The sequence below is a fragment of the Crotalus tigris genome, unplaced genomic scaffold (genome assembly GCF_016545835.1).
Source record: "Crotalus tigris isolate CLP2741 ecotype Arizona unplaced genomic scaffold, ASM1654583v1 scf7180000017543.2237141, whole genome shotgun sequence".
Lineage (NCBI taxonomy): Eukaryota > Metazoa > Chordata > Lepidosauria > Squamata > Viperidae > Crotalus > Crotalus tigris.
Window position 1 is genome coordinate 859,579 of NW_024096463.1, and position 18,335 is coordinate 877,913.

An 18,335-nucleotide genomic window follows, 5' to 3' on the forward strand; every position below is an offset into this window, starting at 1 on the left:
TTGTTAATTTGTTCTGGTTCGAATTGGCATTTGAAATCCCTAGATGTATTAAGGCAGCAAAATATTCTACAGTCATGGTTTCAATATTTACAAATAATGGATAGATGGACTGTAGACAAGAAAGAGGGAATAACACTAGAAGATAGACAATTGGTTATTCAGATTAAAAACCAAGGTCCGGCTCATATAAAAAGAATATATAATGTTTTATTAGAGTTAGATTCGGAAACAGAATTGGTTAAAGATTGTATGATTAAATGGGCTCAGAATATACAGGAGCCGATCTCATTGGATTTATGGGAGATAATTTGGATAAGAAATGTTAAATTTACACAAGCTCAAAATTTGAGAGAAAATTTTTATAAAATGTTTTATAGATGGCATTTAGATCCTAAAAAATTATCTTGTATGTATTCCAACATACAGCCCAAATGTTGGAGATGTGGCAATAATGATGCGACATACTTTCATATTTGGTGGAATTGTAAAAAAGTAAAGGCTTTTTGGATTATGATTTGGTGGAACATTCTCTATTCTAAAATTTTGTTGTATTTTTATAAATGATTGTATGTTTTAAAAAATAAAAATTTTCAATTAAAAAAAAAAAGAATAGTTTGAAGATCAAATCCACCTCATCTCCAAACAATAACCAGCAGTTGCAATGTTACTTTTTCGCCACTAGATGTCCTCAGTAGATTAAAAAATCATTCCCAGACACCATTTTTCCCTTTTTTCTGTCTTTTAAAGAAAAAGGTGGAAAAAGAAATAATCTTCCAGTATAAAATAATAGTATAGCTCTAAAAAAGAATTTTTTCTACCCCAAAGTAAATAAAAAATAAAATGTGAACATTAAAATTATTTATTCTATCCTTTTGTTCAATGCCTTTGTTCCCACACACACAAAAGCTGCTTTTCCAAGACAGCGAAATAATTCCAATGAAGCTTTTACAGGGGAAAAAAGACAAAATAGGGTGAAGAGAGGTGTGCATAATTATTAGGCAGCTTCTTTTCCTCAGGCAAAATGGGCCAAAAAAGAGATTTAACTGGCTCTGAAAAGTCAAACATTGTAAAAAGTCTTTCAAAGAGATGCAACACTCTTGAAATTGCTAAGATATTGGGCATGATCACAGAAATATTAAATGTTTTGTTGCAAATAGTTAACAGGGTCGCAAGAAATCTGTTGAGAAAAAAAGACGCACATTAACTGCTAAAGATTTGAGGCTTCTGGTTCCGGATTGCGGCATCCGGTTTTCCTTTGTCGAAAGATCCTGGAAAGAGTCGAAAGTCACCCTGGAGGGACGACCACCGTTGAGGAGGACCCTCATTTGATCACAGAAGGATGGTTTGATCTGAGGCAGCTCCTTTGGATCGACAAAGAAAAGATTGGCCATTAACCTGGCCGATCACCTAGCGGTACCAGCTGAAACCCAAAAGTACTACTAAGCAGAACGAACTATCGTGGAAGATCTGGGTGAGATCCTTCCTTACCTTTCTTTTACCCTAACTACCTTCCTGTGAAAGCCTCCTGAAACTTCTTCCCTGCTCTTAATACAGCGGCGTTTGCATACCTTGGTAATCTAAGCTTTGGAACAAAAAAATAGAATATATAATTTTAATAATTAAATAATTGGGTTTTTATTTTTTGAGACTTGGGGGGTTCCCAAAAAGTTCCTATTATAGAGACTCAGTACTTTATCTATCTTTTTTCGCTTTTTAATTGGATAAAAGACTAACTGGCGTCTGGAAAAAAGATGGGGCGTTGTCTTACCTGAACATTTTTTCTCAGCATGATGATGGATAATCCACGGATTGGGGTTTCCTGTAGTCCCTTCTACCCAATAGACTAAGTCTGAGAGTTAGTCACGCCTCCTGCTGGGCTGGGCTGTCCCAGTTCCGATGAAGGCGAAGCACCAGACAAAGTCCGACGCATTGGTTCCCCTACCCCTGACACAGGACCTGACAGGCACCAAAGGGGTGGGAGTGGATTATCCATCCTCATGCTGAGAAAAGGCATTCAGGTAAGACAACGCCCCTTCTCCAGCACAAGGATGGATAATCTATGGATTGGGACATACCAAAGCCTACACTGTCCCTATGGGGGGGAAACAGTCAGGGCATGTGTCCCTCCAAATGGCACCACACATTGTAGCACCCTCCAGCCAAAAGAGGCATCAGCGGAGGCAAACTGATCGATCTTGTAATGTCTAATAAATGGGGAGGGAGACGACCAAGTCACCGCCCTACAAATCTCACCAATGGGCGCTTGAGTCGCCCAAGCCGCTGATGTTGCCACACTGCAGGTGAAATGAGCAGTGATACGGTGAGGAATGGACAAGAACTGGGATTGGTAACCCTTCGCTATACAGGCCTTGATCCATCTACCAATGGTGGTCGAAGAGACCTTCTGCCCCATGGAAGAGGGCTGGAAGGAAATGAAAAGCGTCTCTGATTTGCGGAAGGCAGAGGTCCGCTCGATGTATCATTTCGACGCTCTGTGCACATCCAAGGAGTGCCACTGGTGCTCCAGGTCGTGAGTTGGACGGGGACAAAAACTCGGTAGTATGAGTTCTTGTGACTGATGGAACAAGGAGTTTACCTTAGGAACGAATGTTGGGTCCGTTCTAAGGACTACACAGTCATCACGAAAAACACACAGGTCCTTCCTGACAGAGAGTGCTGCCAGCTCAGAAATGTGTCTGGCTGATGTTACTGCCACTAAAAAGGCCACTTTCATTGACAAAAAACTCAATTCACAACTCGTAAGTGGCTCGAACAGTGGCATAGTAAGAGCCTGTAAAACACATGAAAGTTCCCATGAGGGGTATTGATGGACTGTGGGTGGCTTTGTGTTGGTCACTCCCTTAATGAAGGAGAGAATCATCGGGTGATGTGCTAGGGAGGAAGAATCGTCACGTCAGTACTGTAGCTAGAGCTGCTACTTGTCTCTTGATGGTATTCGGCAAAAGACCTTTGTCAAGCCCCTCCAGCAAATATTCCAAAATGTTTGGGACAGTGACAGATGACATGCCAATTTTATTCCTGGTATACCAGGCGGAAAAGTTCCTCCAAGTAGAATCATAAATTCTGTTGATAGACTGGCGCCTGGAGGCCTGAATCATGTTTATCACCCTTGGTGGGTAAGACTCCTGAGTCAGGCGTTGCCGCTCAAGTGCCAGGCAGCTAGCTAGAGCCATTGCGGGTCTGGGTGTTGAAGAGCCCCCTGGCTGAGCACAATGCAATCCGGAGGGATCCTCCACGGGGACGAGATGGAAAGGCTCACAAGGTTGGCAAACCATGGACGCCCTGGCCAGTGTGGAGCAATGAGGATGAATTCTGCCCTCTCTTGCAATATTTTGCGTATGACCGCCGGCATTAGCGGAAGAGGGGGAAAGGTGTATAGTAGACCCCTGGGCCAAGGACTGCGAAGTGCATTCACTCCTTCCGCCCTGGAGATGGGAAATGAGAGAACTGCGGGAGTTGTGAATTCTCCGGAGACGTGAACAGGTCCAGAGCCGGGCGCCCAAACCTCTCTATCTCTGGGAATAGAGCTGGAAGCAGATGCCACTCCGAATGGTCTATCGTTGCTCTGCTCAAGGCATCCGCCTGTCTATTTGTCTGCCCTGAAATGTAAGCCGCCTTGATGGAAGAGAAGTTGGTCTCTGCCCAGAAGCATAGTAGCCTGGCTTCTGTCATGAGAGACTGGGACTGGTTGCCTCCCTGCTGGTTCACATGGGCTTTTGCCACTATGTTGTCTGTGAGGACTAGAATGTGCTGCCCTTTCACCCTGTGTCTGAAGTGTCGTAAAGCTAGATGTATGGCTCTGAGCTCCAGCCAGTTTATGTTGTGCTTCAGGTCTCATGGGGACCACCGTCCCTGAGCCAACTGAGATTGGAGATGAGCTCCCCAACCAAAGAGTCTGGCGGTGGTGAGAGTGAGTCGGGCCGGTTCCTTGAAATGTGCACCTCCGGCTATCGTCTGGGAAGTCCACCAGCAGAGACACTTCAAAATTAGGGGTGGCACCCTCACTTTCCTGTTGGAAGATGTGAGTTTCCACCTTTGAAAGGGGAATCACTGCAGAGCTCTGGAGTGCAGTCTCACCCAAGGCACTATGGAGATGCACGAGATCATTTTCCCTAATAGTTGGGAGAGGGTCATCAGGGAAACCACACGGTCGTGTTGAACCTGACGTACCAGTGACCTGAGACTGACCTGGCGGTCCAGAGACAGGTAGACCATGCACTGTTCCATATCTATGACTGCCCCCAAATGGAGAAGACGAGTAGAGGGAACCAACTGGCTCTTGAGGAAGTTCACAGAGAACCCGTGGTTCTGAAGTACTTCGATGGTGAGTGCTACATCCACCCTTGCTGTCTGAACTGACAAAGACTGTATGAGAATGTCATCCAGATAACATTGGATCCGTATTGGAACCAGTCTCAGGTGTGCAGCTAGAACCGTCAAGATCTTTGTGAACACCCTCAAAGTGGATGACAGACCAAATGGTAGAGCTCTGTACTGATAATGACAGGAGTTGTAACAAAATCTGAGAAAACTGCAATGTTGGAGAAAGATTGGTACGTATAGATATGCTTCTGTGAGGTCTATTGACGTCAGGAAGTCGTGCCTCCTGATGCTGGCCAGGATGGATTGTAGAGTCTGCATCTTGAACTTTTTGTACAGTAGGTAAGTATTTAGCCTTTTTAGATTGAGAATGGCTGTCCATCCTCCCGAGGCCTTCGGCACTACCAAGAGAATAGAGTAAAAACCCTTCCCTATCTGTTCGGTCGGGACCGGCTCTACGGTCTTTATGTCCAAAAGATGATTTATCGTCTCGTTCATGAGGTTATTCTTGGTTGGGTTTAAGGAAACTGGACATTGGATTAACCGATCTGGTGGTCTGGATAGGAACTCCAGTGACAGACCGTGTTCTATGGTGGATAGAATCCAAAGGTCTGTGGTGGTGGCTTCCCAGCTGTGAATGAAGAGGGAAAACCTGCCACCTATGGGGGGACCCTCCCTGGAGTCATTTATTCCTCCTAAAGGGACGCCCCCCCATGGCTCAAAAGGGCCGCTTTGATTGAACCTACTGCCTGGGCCTGGCCCCAAAGCGGTTCCATTGACGCTCGCCCCTGGGGGGGAAAGAGTGGGGTGGTTGTGACCACTCCATCCCTGAAGTAGCGCGAAAGGTTTGCTTCCGATAATATGGAGTAGCTTTCCTGTCCGCCCATCTAGCCTGGTGCACTAATACATTCTTCTTGTCCCGATTCTCTACCAAGTAGGGATCGAGAGCTTCCCCAAATAGATGACCCCCAGGGTAAGATGCAGTGGCCAGATGCCATTTGGACTTTAAATCTGCACGCAATTGTTTCAGCCAGAGCAACCTGTGAGTTGATACGTTTGCGGCTATTGCCTGGCCGAAAATCTGGCTGCGTGAAGGGTGGCATCTGCCGTGTACTCTGCCATAGCAAGTAACTTACCCAAGATCTGGTGGGCCCGCATCTGTTCCTGGGGAATCATGGCTTGAAGCTCCCGAAGCCAAATGATAGAAGACCTGGAAAAGAAGGACGCTGAAGTGGAAGTCTTCACTGCCCATCCGGATGCCTGATGTGACCTGTGAAAAGAAAATTCTTATTTCCTTTCCTCTGGCTTCAATGCCTCCACTATATCACCTGGTATGGTGGAGGGAGAGAAGATAGGAGAATGATTTGTCTACCGCCAGTACCTCTAATAAATCCGACAGTGACGGGGCCACATTGAAAAGTTTTTTATCAGCAGCCCCTGGAGCAGGGGGAGCACTAAGACTAGCCCATTGCTTCTTTACTGTATTGATGAAAAGGGGTGTTGTCTTACCTGAACGCCTTTTCTCAGCACGGAGATGAAGAATCTACCAATGGGTTTAGAATGTATTCCTGCCCAATCAGATCAAGTCAGCCAAAGTTGCCACGCCCGTCCTGGATCATAGAGATCCCAGTCTTGATGCGAGCGTAGCCATTGACTGACAGCAAGACGTTGTGGCTCACTAAACTAAAACTAACCCTAGGCCTAGATGACCTACAAAGGTGGGAGTGGATTCTCCATCTCCGTGCTGAGAAAAGGCATTCAGGTAAAACAACGCCCCTTTTCCAGCACTGGAGATGGAGAATCCACCAATGGGACATATCAAAGCCTATTGTCCCTGAGAGTGGGAAATAGACTGGTCCGGTGTGGCACTTTGATGTATGACCTGTTGTAGAACCCTCCTACTGAAGGAATCCTCTGCCGAGGCAAACCTATCATTTTATAGTGCCGTATGAAAGGAGAGGGTGAAATCTAAGTGGCCGCCCTGCAAACATCCTCAATGGATGCCCGGGTGACCCAGGTCGCAGAAGTAGCTGCACTCCGTATGGAGTGGGCTGTAACCCGTCATAGAACCGGCAATGATCCAGCTTTATACATCCCGGCTATACACGCCCTAATCCATCTGCCAATTGTGGAAGAGGACACCTTCCGATCCCTGGAGTAAGAATAGAAGGATACAAAGAGGACCTCTGATTTGCAGAACGCTGCTGTCCACAAAATGTAGTACCGCAGTGTCCTGTGGACTCTCAAACTATGTCATTGCCATTCTGGAGCATGCGACGGGATAAGACAAAAGTCCGGCAGCACCATTTCCCGGGATCTATGGAATACAGAATTGACCTTCAGGATGAAAGCAGGGTCGAGTCGAAGGACCACCTGATCCTGGTGGAAAATGCACAGGTCATCCCGGGTTAAGAGTGTTGCCAAATTAGAAATATGTCGTGCCGACATGATTGCCTCCAGGAATGCCACCGTGTGGGACAAGTAATGAATGTCACACATCTTAGGGGCTCAAGGGCGATTTGGTAAGAGTCCGAAGGACCCGATAACTCCCATGACAGGTACCTGAGTGCAGTATGGGATCTGATGTTAGCGGCCCCTGTAAGGAATGAGCGGAGTAATGTGTGATGCCCCAATGACCCCCCGGAGTCACAGGTGAAGACTGTGGAAAGAACAGCTATCTGTTTGCGCAAAATGTTTGGGACCAAGCCCCTCTCCAGACCATCTAACACAGTGGTTCTCAACCTTTCTAATGCCGCGACCCAATAATACAGCTCCCCATGTTGTGGTGACCCCCAACCACTTATACATCATCGGGTACCAGGGGCATGGCCAAAGAAAAGGGGGAAAAATGGCGGACAGCCTTGTTTGGCGACCCCCGTGAAATGGTCGTTCGACCCCAAATGGGGTTCCGACCCACAGGTTGAGAACCACTGGTCTAACAGGTAGGCCAGGATATGGGGAACCGTGAGTTCCAAGAGCAACAAATGTCGACCTGAGCACCATGATCGAAAGTTCTTCCACGTGGCCTCGTACATATGGTTTATGGAAGGGCGATGAGAGGCCTGGATTGCAGTAATGATCCCTGGCGAGCAAAGCTCCTGTGTCAGGATTGAGCACTCAAGCGCCAGGCAGCTAACTGGAGCCATTGGGGTCCGGATGGAGTATAGCCCCTTGCTGAGAGAGACCTAGTCCGGAGTAATCCACCATGGATCTGTAAGGCTCCCAGATCAATGTACTAAGGCCTCCTTGACCAATGAGGGGCCCTCAGGAGAATCTCTGCTCACTCCCGAAGAAACTTGGGTCTGGCCGCTGGGAGGAGAGGGGAGAAGGCTTAAAGCAGACCCTGCGGCCATGGCTCCGAAGAGCATCCGTCTGATCTGCCCCTGGAGATAGGGACCGGGATAAGAACCGGGGCAACTGAGTGTTGGCCGGGAATGCAAAGAGGTCCAAAGGTGGAAGGCCGAAACAGTGACAGATATCTCTGAAGACCCTCGGGTGGAGATGCCATTCCGAGTGATCTACCGTTGCCTTGCTCAAAAATCGGCCTGAGTGTTCACCTGCCCCGAAATACGATCAGCTCTAGTAGAGGCCAGATTGTGTTCTGCCCAGGATCCCAGTAAGAACAACTCGATCAAAAGGATCCGAGATTGGGTGCCCCTTGGTCGGTTTACATGGGCCTTGGCATCCGCGTTGTCCGTGAGGATCAGTACGTGACACCTTATAACCGGGCTGTGAAAATAGCGGAGGCTAGATGTATGACCCATAGTTTGAGCCGATTTATGTTGTGCCGAAGATCTGAGCGGGACCAACGACCCTGTGCCCACTATGATCGAAGATGCGCTCTCCAGCCGAACAGGCTGGTGTCAGTCATTAGTACTATGCTATCTGGCTCCTTGAAGCCTGACCCTCTGGGCATGGCAAGAGATAGCCACCCCGTGAGGGAGCGCAATACCTGGGGTGGGAGTGTCCCACCCTTCGTTGAGAGGCACTAAGGTTCTGCCAGTGGAAAGGGAGCCTGAACCATTGCAGTTCGCTAGAGTGGAGCCTGGACCATGGGACGATCGCTATGGCCGACATCCTCTTCCTTAACTATTGGGAGAGACTGACCAACGTTACTGTCCATCCCCTGCACTCCCCTGTGCTGTCTCGGCGTTCCTGGGATAAATACACCCAGCACCCCGTCGTGTCTATGGTGGTCCCGAGGTGTAACAGCCTTGTTGTGGGAACCATATGAATCTTGGGAAAGTTTACTGAGGACTCATGATCCTGGGTCAGCCTTACTACCAGTACGAGGTCCGTAATGGCGGACTGGGTTGACGACAACTGGATTAATATGTCGTCCAAGTAACATTGGACTCTGATTAGCACCTTCCTTAAGTGGGCTGCCAGAACTGCCAGGGTCTTGGTGAATACTCTGGAAGCCGATGGTAGATCAAATGAGAGTGTCCTGTATGGAAAGTGACGCCTTTTGTATGCAAACCGTAGAAAAAACGACGATGGGTCAGAGAGATGGGGACATGAAGGTACGCCTCCATGAGGTCGATAAACATCAGGAAGTCCCTTTTCTTACAGTTCCCAAGATGGAGTGGAGTGTTTGCATCTTGAATTGCGTTACGTAAGATGAAAATTCAAGCCCTTGATATCTAAAAAGGCTCTCCATCCCCTTGACGTCTTTGGAACTGCAAAGAGGATGGAAGAAAATCCCCGACCTCTCCGGTCCGCCGGCACCGGTTCTATGGCCCGTATGTTTTTGGGGGAGATGGAAATGAACTCTATAACAGGCCGTGACGTACGGTGTTTAGTACCCACGTGACTGTGGTGAAGGCCTCCCACTGGTGGACAAGGAGAGAGAATCTGCCCCCTATGGGGGGGACCACAGGAGAGTTATCTGGAGCGGCAGGACAGTCAGCCGTTCCCGTGAAAAAGCCGCTTGCCCTGAAACTGCTGTCTAGGCCTGGCCGCCTGTCTGTCAGGCTGTCTCTCCTGTCTGTCCTGCCTGGCTGGAAAGGAACGGATGGATTGAGTGTAGTCATACCTAGCCCCTGCACGAAAGAACCGCCTTCGCGGGTAATAGTTCGTCCGTTTGTCCGATTTCCTAAGGAGGTGATTAAGGGCCTTGCACTTATCGTTATTCTCAGTGAGACAAGGATTCGACGCGTCCCCAAACAATTTTCTTCCCTGATATGGAACTGCCGATAGATGCCACTTACACTTGGCATCGGCGTTCAGTGCTTCAACCACAGCATACGGCGACCAGTGACGCTGGACGCCATAGCTCTGGAGGAAAATCTGGGAGTTTGGAGAGTGGCATCTGTCACATACTCGGAGGCTGCCACCATCTTGCTAAGATCCTGGTGGTTGCGGGTATCCTCTGCTGGAATATGGGCCTGGAGCTGCCTGAGCCCGTGAAGGGCAGATCTATTAAAGAAGAATGCAGAAGTGACCCTCTCATAGCCCATGCAGCCGCTTGATGCGTTCTGCGATAGGCAAGTTCGCATTTACAGTCCTCAGCCTTGAGATCCTCAGATACATCTCCGGGGATGCGGTAGGAGATATTAGGGGCCGAATAGCTCACCCACCATGGGCACTTCTAGGGCCTCCTCCAGGTCCTTGGCCATGTTGTAATAACTTTTTATCAGTACTACCTGGGAGAGGAAGGGAGGCCAGAGATGTCCACTGTTTTCGTACTGCATTCAGGAACATGGGGGGGGGACATGGGATGCGGTGTTGAGCTGCCACCGGTTCAGTGAAATTAGGATCCACCTCCGAGTCAGGGGAAACAGTGGTTGCTGTTGAGGAAAGCTCATGCCTGAGATGGGCCGTGGAGGTAGCCTTGCGGAGTAGAGTGACAAAGAAGGAAGGATTGAAGAGGCCGCTGAATGAGGGAGCTTCTATAAGAGGCTCCTCCTCCTCAGACATTGGGATCCCCTGTTCAATGTCATGTTCATGAAGGGATGAGCCCTCAAACATGTGGACCCAGATGGGGAAGAAGGAGCGTAATAGGTTTCAGGAACTGGTTGATGGGTAGGGAGATGAGTGACGGCCACTGGTCCAGAAGCTTGTGGTCTGGCTTCAAGAGCGTGGTCTACCGCTTGCGCAATCAATGAGGCCAGACAGTCCTCCGTAGGGAGAAGAACAGGCACATTAGTCCGGAGCCCGGCTGCAGTAGGAGTGAAAGAAATCTCAGGGGTCCCGTGTTGAACCCGTGTAGTCGTGGGTTGGGGAATAGGGAGAATTCAGGGGAATGTAAAGGTTCCCCTGTTGTCCATATTCCCAGGGGAGAGGTTGGGGGCCCCAGGGATTAGGTCAAAGGTTGACCCCTCAGCCTGAGAGGTTTCTAATCTGTCTATTTTCTGTGCCCTTGAAAATTCCTTTTCTAGGGATTGGTGTCTCCAGCTGGCCTGCTGTTCAGCTCTCTTGGAGATCTTGGTGGTAGTTCTGACCTTGGTCTTGAGCACAGTCCTTTCAGAGCCCTCCAGACCAGATGAATTAGGATTCGTTAGAGCCGATGATGTCGGCAAAACACCCTTTGAGGAAGGTATGGAATCCTCTATTCTCTGATAGCACAGGAACACGATGGGGTACCCCTGGTATCAGAGAGTATTACACACTGGGTAAGGACAGATGCACTATTGGGGATGCCTGGAACCCAGGTAACTCAGCAGCATGGATAAGAACAGGCGCACTATTGGGGATGCCTGGAACCCAGCTATAACTTGCGTGGATAAGAACAGACGCACGACAGGGGACGCCTGGAATCCAGCTAGGGCTGTTGTGGATAAGAACAGGCGCACGATAGGGGACGCCTGGAATCCAGATAAGTCTATTGGTACTTTTGGAAGCGCAAAATCATGCAGAGTATGGTATGAGCAGGGCGAGGGCAGAGACACCAGGCCTAAAAGGGACCAGTAACGACAGTGTGTAAAGGTAGTGTATCTGCAATGTTATTGAGGCCTATGATGATTGCATGAGAGTTCCTGAATTAAATAAGGTTTAAGTTAAACCAAGAATCAGATTGCAAACTGTGTCTTGAAGGAGTTAGGTACACCTGGAGGTATCAGGCCTCGAGGTAAGAGGTGAGCCTATCTGGCTAACAAGATGGCGGCCGTCCCCAAAATGGCGGCCTGCTTGTCGATGGTGGGCCTTGAATCTACTCTCCCCAGACTGCTTAACTCAATTCACCTCCTTCAAGCAAACCCCTTTTTTAAAAAAAGGACATATTTTGAGGAAGGAGTCCCTTCCTCCAGTATTTGCTTGAACAATGGAGTGAAGTCGAGTTGAGGACCACATGGTCCAAGATGGTGGCCATGCGTGGAGAAGGAGGCTACTCCCCCCCTCGATTTGGAAAGCTCCTGTTTTGGGGGGAGCAAAAGACTCGCACAGAATGAACTCCCCTTTGCTCTGGAAAAAGTCCTCGTCCCAGACCAGCAATTAAGCAAGAGAAAAACCAGAGAAAAACGGTAAACAGAGTATTCCCGGCCCTCTGATCAGCCACCTAACAGCTGATCGGCGGTGGCCATTTGGCGCACTGCAGTCCGCAAGAGGAACAATCGCAGGTCCCAAATCAATTTAGGCAAAAAAAGGCAACAAACTTAAATAAACATCAGAGCTGCAGCCGCAGCTCCAAAGAAAGATTAGCTGGTAGAGTTCTTTAGAACGATCCTGGTTGCAACAAAAAAGCTTCACTCACAAGGATCTATGCAGTCAACGGAGCTGCAGTCACAAGCTCCAGTAGAAAAGAGGACGATTTGGAATCAGTTGAGGACTAACAGCCATTAGTCCCCAGATGAACACAGCAAAATTAGCAACTGAGAAAGATCAATTTCTCATGGTGGGGAGAAGAGGGATAAGGAAGGATCCCCTTCCTTGGAAACTCAATTTATGTTTCCTCCCCCCCATCCCCAGACAGGAATTAAATTGTGAATTTAGACTATTCCTGAATGGAGCCTAAAATGCTGTGAAAATTCCAATTCTGTGCTGAAAAACAGCACCATTTAGCAAACTGGGGAATGGAAAATCCACCAATAAAAAACTGTACCTGCCTAAAAGCCACACTTGCACATCTGCTCTGGGCGAGATCAAGTCAAGAGTGGGATCTCTATTGTCCAGGACGGGCGTGGCAACTTTGGCTGACTTGATCTGATTGGGCAGGAATACAGTCTAAATCCATTGGTGGATTCTCCATCTCCAGTGCTGGAGAAAAGGGGGACACGGTATATGTTTTTGGGTCACGGTTGGCTCAGAAAACAGTGGGTCAGGTGTATTACTGGTGGAAGGGGTGGGTTGTGGTTCTTGCTCTGGCGCAACCTTAGATGCTACGGAGGCCTTAGCTAGAATGGACTTGAGCAATGTGGGATCAAATAATCCCATGGAGAGGGTTCCTGATGCATTTCTTCATTCTCAGACAAAGGCGGTGTCAACGCTGCAAATACTATATATTCTTGCTTTGACAATATGCAGAACTGTCTGGTATTTTTGGGGTTAATACAGAGCAGAAGAGGGTGGGGGTAAAGCCCGGGAAAGAAAGAGGAAGGAAACCTTTGACATAATGTGTTATATGACAGCTAATTTAGGGAGGGAACATGCTGATAATTAACTGCTCAGAGGAAGAGAACTTAGATCTTAGCATAGACTCTGTTATGCCTGTGCCAACATTTTGAATCAATAAAAGACTTTTAGGGAAATCAATACCTGGAAGTTCTTTGAAGTGTTTCATTAGCCGGAACCATAACAGGCGGATCCCGTGTGTCCTCAAGATCCGAATATGACTCTCTGTCGTGAGACGAATGCTCAGAGGCGATAGAGTAGGCATATTCTGGAGGCTCAGAGTAAGACTGGGTGGAGGATAAAGGCTTAGGCCTCTGTAAGGAGGCAATACTCTGTGCCAAGACCTGAGTGAGCATTGATTGAAGCTGTTCTGGCCAGACAGTCTGAGGAACTTTGGGACGGAGACCAGCTGCAGTGGGTGTCAATGTGGCAGAGGGCCCTGGTTGAGAACTGGGTGGTGGGGCCACCCAGCTGACATTTGGATCTGGAACCATAGGACTGATGGACCTCTGCTGGGCCTCCACGTCAGGGGGAAATGGTCTGTGAACCTGAACAGTCGTGGTTAGTTGTGGGCCAAACAGGCTGCCCTCAGATGTGGTAGTGGGAGGTGGGGGAAACTGGTAAAACCAGTGTGTGCTCCTGAGAATGCTACTGTGAACCACAGTGTAAGGCCTGATTTGATGACTGCTGGAAACTGGTAAAACCAGTGTATGCTCCTGAGAATGCTACTGTGAACCACAGTGTAAGGCCTGATTTGATGACTGCTGGAAACTGGTAAAACCAGTGTGAGCTACTGATAATGCTGTTGTGGGAGGCCAGCAATCCTTTAGAGTAGTAATTGCGAAGCAACAATATCAAGCGAGGAAGTGGAGAAACTTCCAAGGTGCCAAAAATATTGCCAGAGGCAATGTCAATTAGATGTGGCTGGATAAATAATGGGAAGGCCCCAGGGCACCAGCAGCACTAACAGAATGCTGCTCAAAATGGTGGCCGTCCACGTGTGAAGTCACCACACTGTAGGCTGAAGGCACACTAGATTGGATCTTGGAAAGAATTATATTTTCTCCCACAGTTAAACCACCAGAATACAACTAATCATCTAGGAGAACAATCCTGGATACAGAGAACCTGTGGAAAACCTATTCAAAGTGGTAGCCGCCAGCCACATGGCGAGCCAGGGAGTCTGGTAACCAGCAGGCCAGAGCCCAGCCGATCAATAGACAGTCACAGCTGCCGCTGCACAATCCAGACAAAATTTTCACAGAGAGATTTTAGCCAGAGGGAAAAAAAACTGCTCAAGAAAGGAAATAAGCCCCTTGATTTACACAGCTGGTTGCCGGCTGCAAGTTTAAGAGGCTCCGAAGTTCCGCCGATCGTAAATCACAAGTGGCGGAGTCGCCGCTCAGCTGGCTGCACGAGAAGTGCCTTGTGAGCTCAAAAGCTCAGAAGTCGAGGGGGGGAGAAAGAGTTTTGAAAAAGAAAGGACAGAATCAAAGAAATACGTAGAACAAACTCCAACTACTCCAGAAATAGGAAGGATAATACACAGATTGAAAAGGCAAAACCTGATATGATCTGAGAGGGAACCAACGCGTCCTGCTGGGTATAAGACTAAGTCAGAACTGGGACAGCACGGCCCAGCGGGAGGCGTGGCTAACTCTCAGACTTAGTCTATTGGGTAGAAGGGACTTCAGGAAACCCAAATCCATGGATGATCCATCCTCATGCTGGAGAATTCATGGTTTACTGGGGACATCTTATGGCTAAGTCTGGTACAGCAATTGAATTTCTTTGACTGTGAGGCCTGTTGACTCTGTTGATTTGTCCTTCATATTATCTAAGGAAAAGATAAGAAGTAGAAACAGCTGGGTGGTGAAAATAACTTTTAGAAATTGTGGAGGTGGACATTGGCTGACTTTTACTAAACATAGCCTCCACTAAAAGACTATCTCTAATCACTATGGAAATGGAGGAACTTTATCCACAACTTAACTGTAAACTCATACTTGAAAAAATTGTTGAAGCCACTGAGCTAATGAATGCCAGAGTGAAAGCCAAAGATGCTACCCAGAAACTACAAACTGAACCTCAGACTCCAACTGATCAACTTAAAACCAAAAAATAACAGAAGAGGAACAAGTTAACATCAAAGAGGATGCTGCATAACAATATCTACAATCTATTGAGAACTTTGAGAATCAAACACTGATTTCAACTAAAATACCTGTAACTTTAAAAACACCAGGAACTGACCAACAAATACAATACAGTGAGAAACTAGGCAACTCAGACAATCAAATAATAATAATCACACCACTGGACATGACCTTTTATTCAAGTCAGACAGAACTGGAACAAGAAGAAGAAGACCAGATTGAACTGATGATTAATATCCCAAATCAAACATGGAGAATTGAATTATTAGGGCAACAACTTAATAACTATAAAGGGGCCAGTTCCTTTGAAAAATTGACAACTGGATGTTCTCCCTTAATTCAAACAACATGTGTAGGAATGAAGGGAGATGCATCTGAGGATTTAAAGGCTCTGGCATGGAAGCCTGCTTGGCACAAAAAGAAAGCCAGAGTTAGATTTAAAAATGGGACTTAAAATTTTACTTAATGAGTTAAGGAGATTTTTAGAGATATTGATTGATGTAATATTCAGGATTTAGATTTATAATGGAAATGAAAATTAATTGTTAGATTATAGTTTGGAATTGTAATATGGAGATGGGTTTGTGATAACAAAAGATATTTTACTAGTAAAAGAGGAGCTATCAGGATGAAAAATAGAACATAATTGTGAAATAAAGTAAGAATAATTACAAGATACGATAATTATTTTGTAATGAAATGAGGGAAATTAGGGTTACCCAAAGTTTAAATATTATGGTTATTAAAGACTTAATTGGAATATGGTTACTGAAATTAAGTAAAATTTAAAAACAGGATTTGGATATGTATAAGTAAAATGTTATTGTTAAATGTATTGACTGATTGAGCTTTAATTTAATTTAATTTAATTTGAATACAATATAACAATTAAGGGAAATAGAGAGGGAACCTTAATGATGGAGATTTTTAGAGATATTGACTGATTTAATATTTAGGATTTACATTTATAATGGAAATGAAAATTAATTGTTAGATTATAGCTTGGAACTGTAATATGGAAATGGGTTTGTCACAATGAAAGATATCTTATCAGTAAATGAGGACCTACCAAGACAAGAAATAGAATATATTTGTGAAAGAAAGTAAGAATGTAATTTTTGGAATAATATATGTACTATAGACACAATAATTATTTTGTAATGAAATGAGGGAAATTAGGGTTACCCGATGTTTAAATACCATGGTTATTAAAGGCTAAATTGGAATATGGTAATTGGAATTAAGTAAAACTTAAAAACAGGACTTGGATATGTATAAGTAAAATGTTATTGATAAATGTACTGATTGATTGAGCTTTACCTAGAAATGTATTAATTCAAATATGATATAATAATTAAGGGAAATAGAGACGGAACTTTAACGATGTAACCTGACAGATATATGAATGACTTTGTTATTGGATTATTGATTACCCTATCACCACGCTGCTTCCTAAATACCTGGATGTAAAAACTGGAAAATTTAGTAAAACTTTTTTTTTAAACTGCTAAAGATTTGAGAATCAAACGTGAAGCTATCAGGAACCCGTTATCCTCTGTGTGTCATATTCCAGAACTGCAACCTATCTGGAATGCCCAGAAGTACAAGGTGTTCAGTGCTCAGAGGCAGGGCCAAGGTAAGAAAGGCTGAAACCCGACTACCACTGAACTACATACATAAGTTGAAATGGCAAGACTGCCAAGAAATATCTGAAGACAGATTTTTCAAATGTTTTATGGACTGGTGAGAGTGACTTTTGACAGACCAGATGGATGGACCCATGACTGGATCAATAACGGGCACAGAGCTCTACTTTGACTCACACACCAGCAATGTGGAGGTGAGATACTGGTACAGGCTGATATTATTAAAGATGAGCTTTTTGGGTTGAAGATGGACTCAAAATCAATTCACAAACCTACTGCCAGTTTTTAGAAGACACTTTCTTCAAGCAATGGTATAGGAAAAATCTGCATTTTTCAAGAAGACCATGATTTTTATGCAGGAGAATACTCCATCGTATGCATCGAAGTACTCCACTGCATGGCTAGCCAGTAAAGACCTTAAAGATGAAAGAATAATGAAATGCCCCCCTTCCTCACCTGACCTAAACTCTATTGAGAAGTTGTGGGGCCTTCTTAAATGGGAGATTTACAGTGAAGGAAAACAGTACACTTCTCTGAACGGTGTCTGGGAGGCTGTGGTTACTGCTGCACAAAACGTTGATCATCAACAGATCAAGAAACTAACAGACTCCATGAATGGAAGGCTTATGACTGTTATTGAAAGGAAGGGTGGCTATATTGATCACTGATTTTTTTTTAAATATCAGAAATGTTTATTTGTACATTTTGAGTTGTTTATTATTCTCACTTTAATAGTTGCACAGAGATGGGCAAATTGTCATTTTTTATTTAGTTGCATAATATTTCTCCATACTAACAGTTGCCCAATAATTGTGCACACATATTCTCCTAAGAAAGCCAAAACCTCACTTTTACTTTCCTAAATATTCAGATTTGAGGTTTATTTACATTTTGGATTGATAGAGAGCACTGTAGTTGTTCAATAAGAAAACTAATCCTCCAAAATACAACTTGCCTATTATGCTCACAGTGGCCATATAGTCCTCAATTTGTTCAGGGACTGAAGATACAGCAGCACTAAATGAAGAGACTTATAACTTGCCCAGCCTGATTCTTCACACAAGGCAACTGCTGGCTGCACAAGGCACTTTTCTTAGGAGACCAGGGGAATATGGCTTCACATGATTTTCTCTGAAAGGGGCAGGATGGACATGCCTTGTCAGAAGATACTTCAGTTTTTGGAGCCTGACACCCTCCGTTTCCAAATCAACCCTTTCTACTAGCATCTTTAGTAATGGTTGAGTCCTGTATTTGTATATATTCCTTTAAAAAGATTCCAAAAGTATGATACAAGCATATACCTGAGTTGCTGCAGACTTTCTGAATTCTTTCATAATCCTTATTTAGTCTTTAAAAATTACAATTACATATCTAATTCTTGACAATAGTTTAAGAAAGTAGCATTGTTGGCCTTCCTAGATTTCTACAATTTAGCCTTCTACGATAGGTTAAACTTAACATGTTTTCTGTTGCAGTTTGCTATTTCCTACTTAATCAGAAACGAGGTTAAAGGTTAGAAGATTTAGTTGAGACATGATGATTTTTGGCAGGTCAGTAAGCCTCAGTTTCAAAATCCAGGTAGGGGACAAATTTTCTATTGTTGTCAACACAGGTATTGTTTGTTCTGTATCTATAATTATTCCCT

At 45.5% G+C, this 18,335-nt stretch overlaps 1 protein-coding gene across 4 annotated transcripts in view; it reads right to left on the reverse strand.

Moving 5' to 3' along the window:
• MID1 (midline 1) overlaps positions 1–18,335 on the reverse strand; it is a 422,175-nt gene that overhangs the window by 298,162 nt on the left and 105,678 nt on the right. Inside the window, exon 2 of one of the 4 annotated variants that reach the window (XM_039319721.1) lies at positions 5,478–5,611. The exons of the other annotated variants lie outside the window; for them this stretch is intronic. The gene's annotated coding sequence lies outside the window, so the exon portion shown is untranslated. The remainder of the gene's footprint in view (positions 1–5,477; positions 5,612–18,335) is intronic. 4 annotated transcript variants of the gene reach the window in all.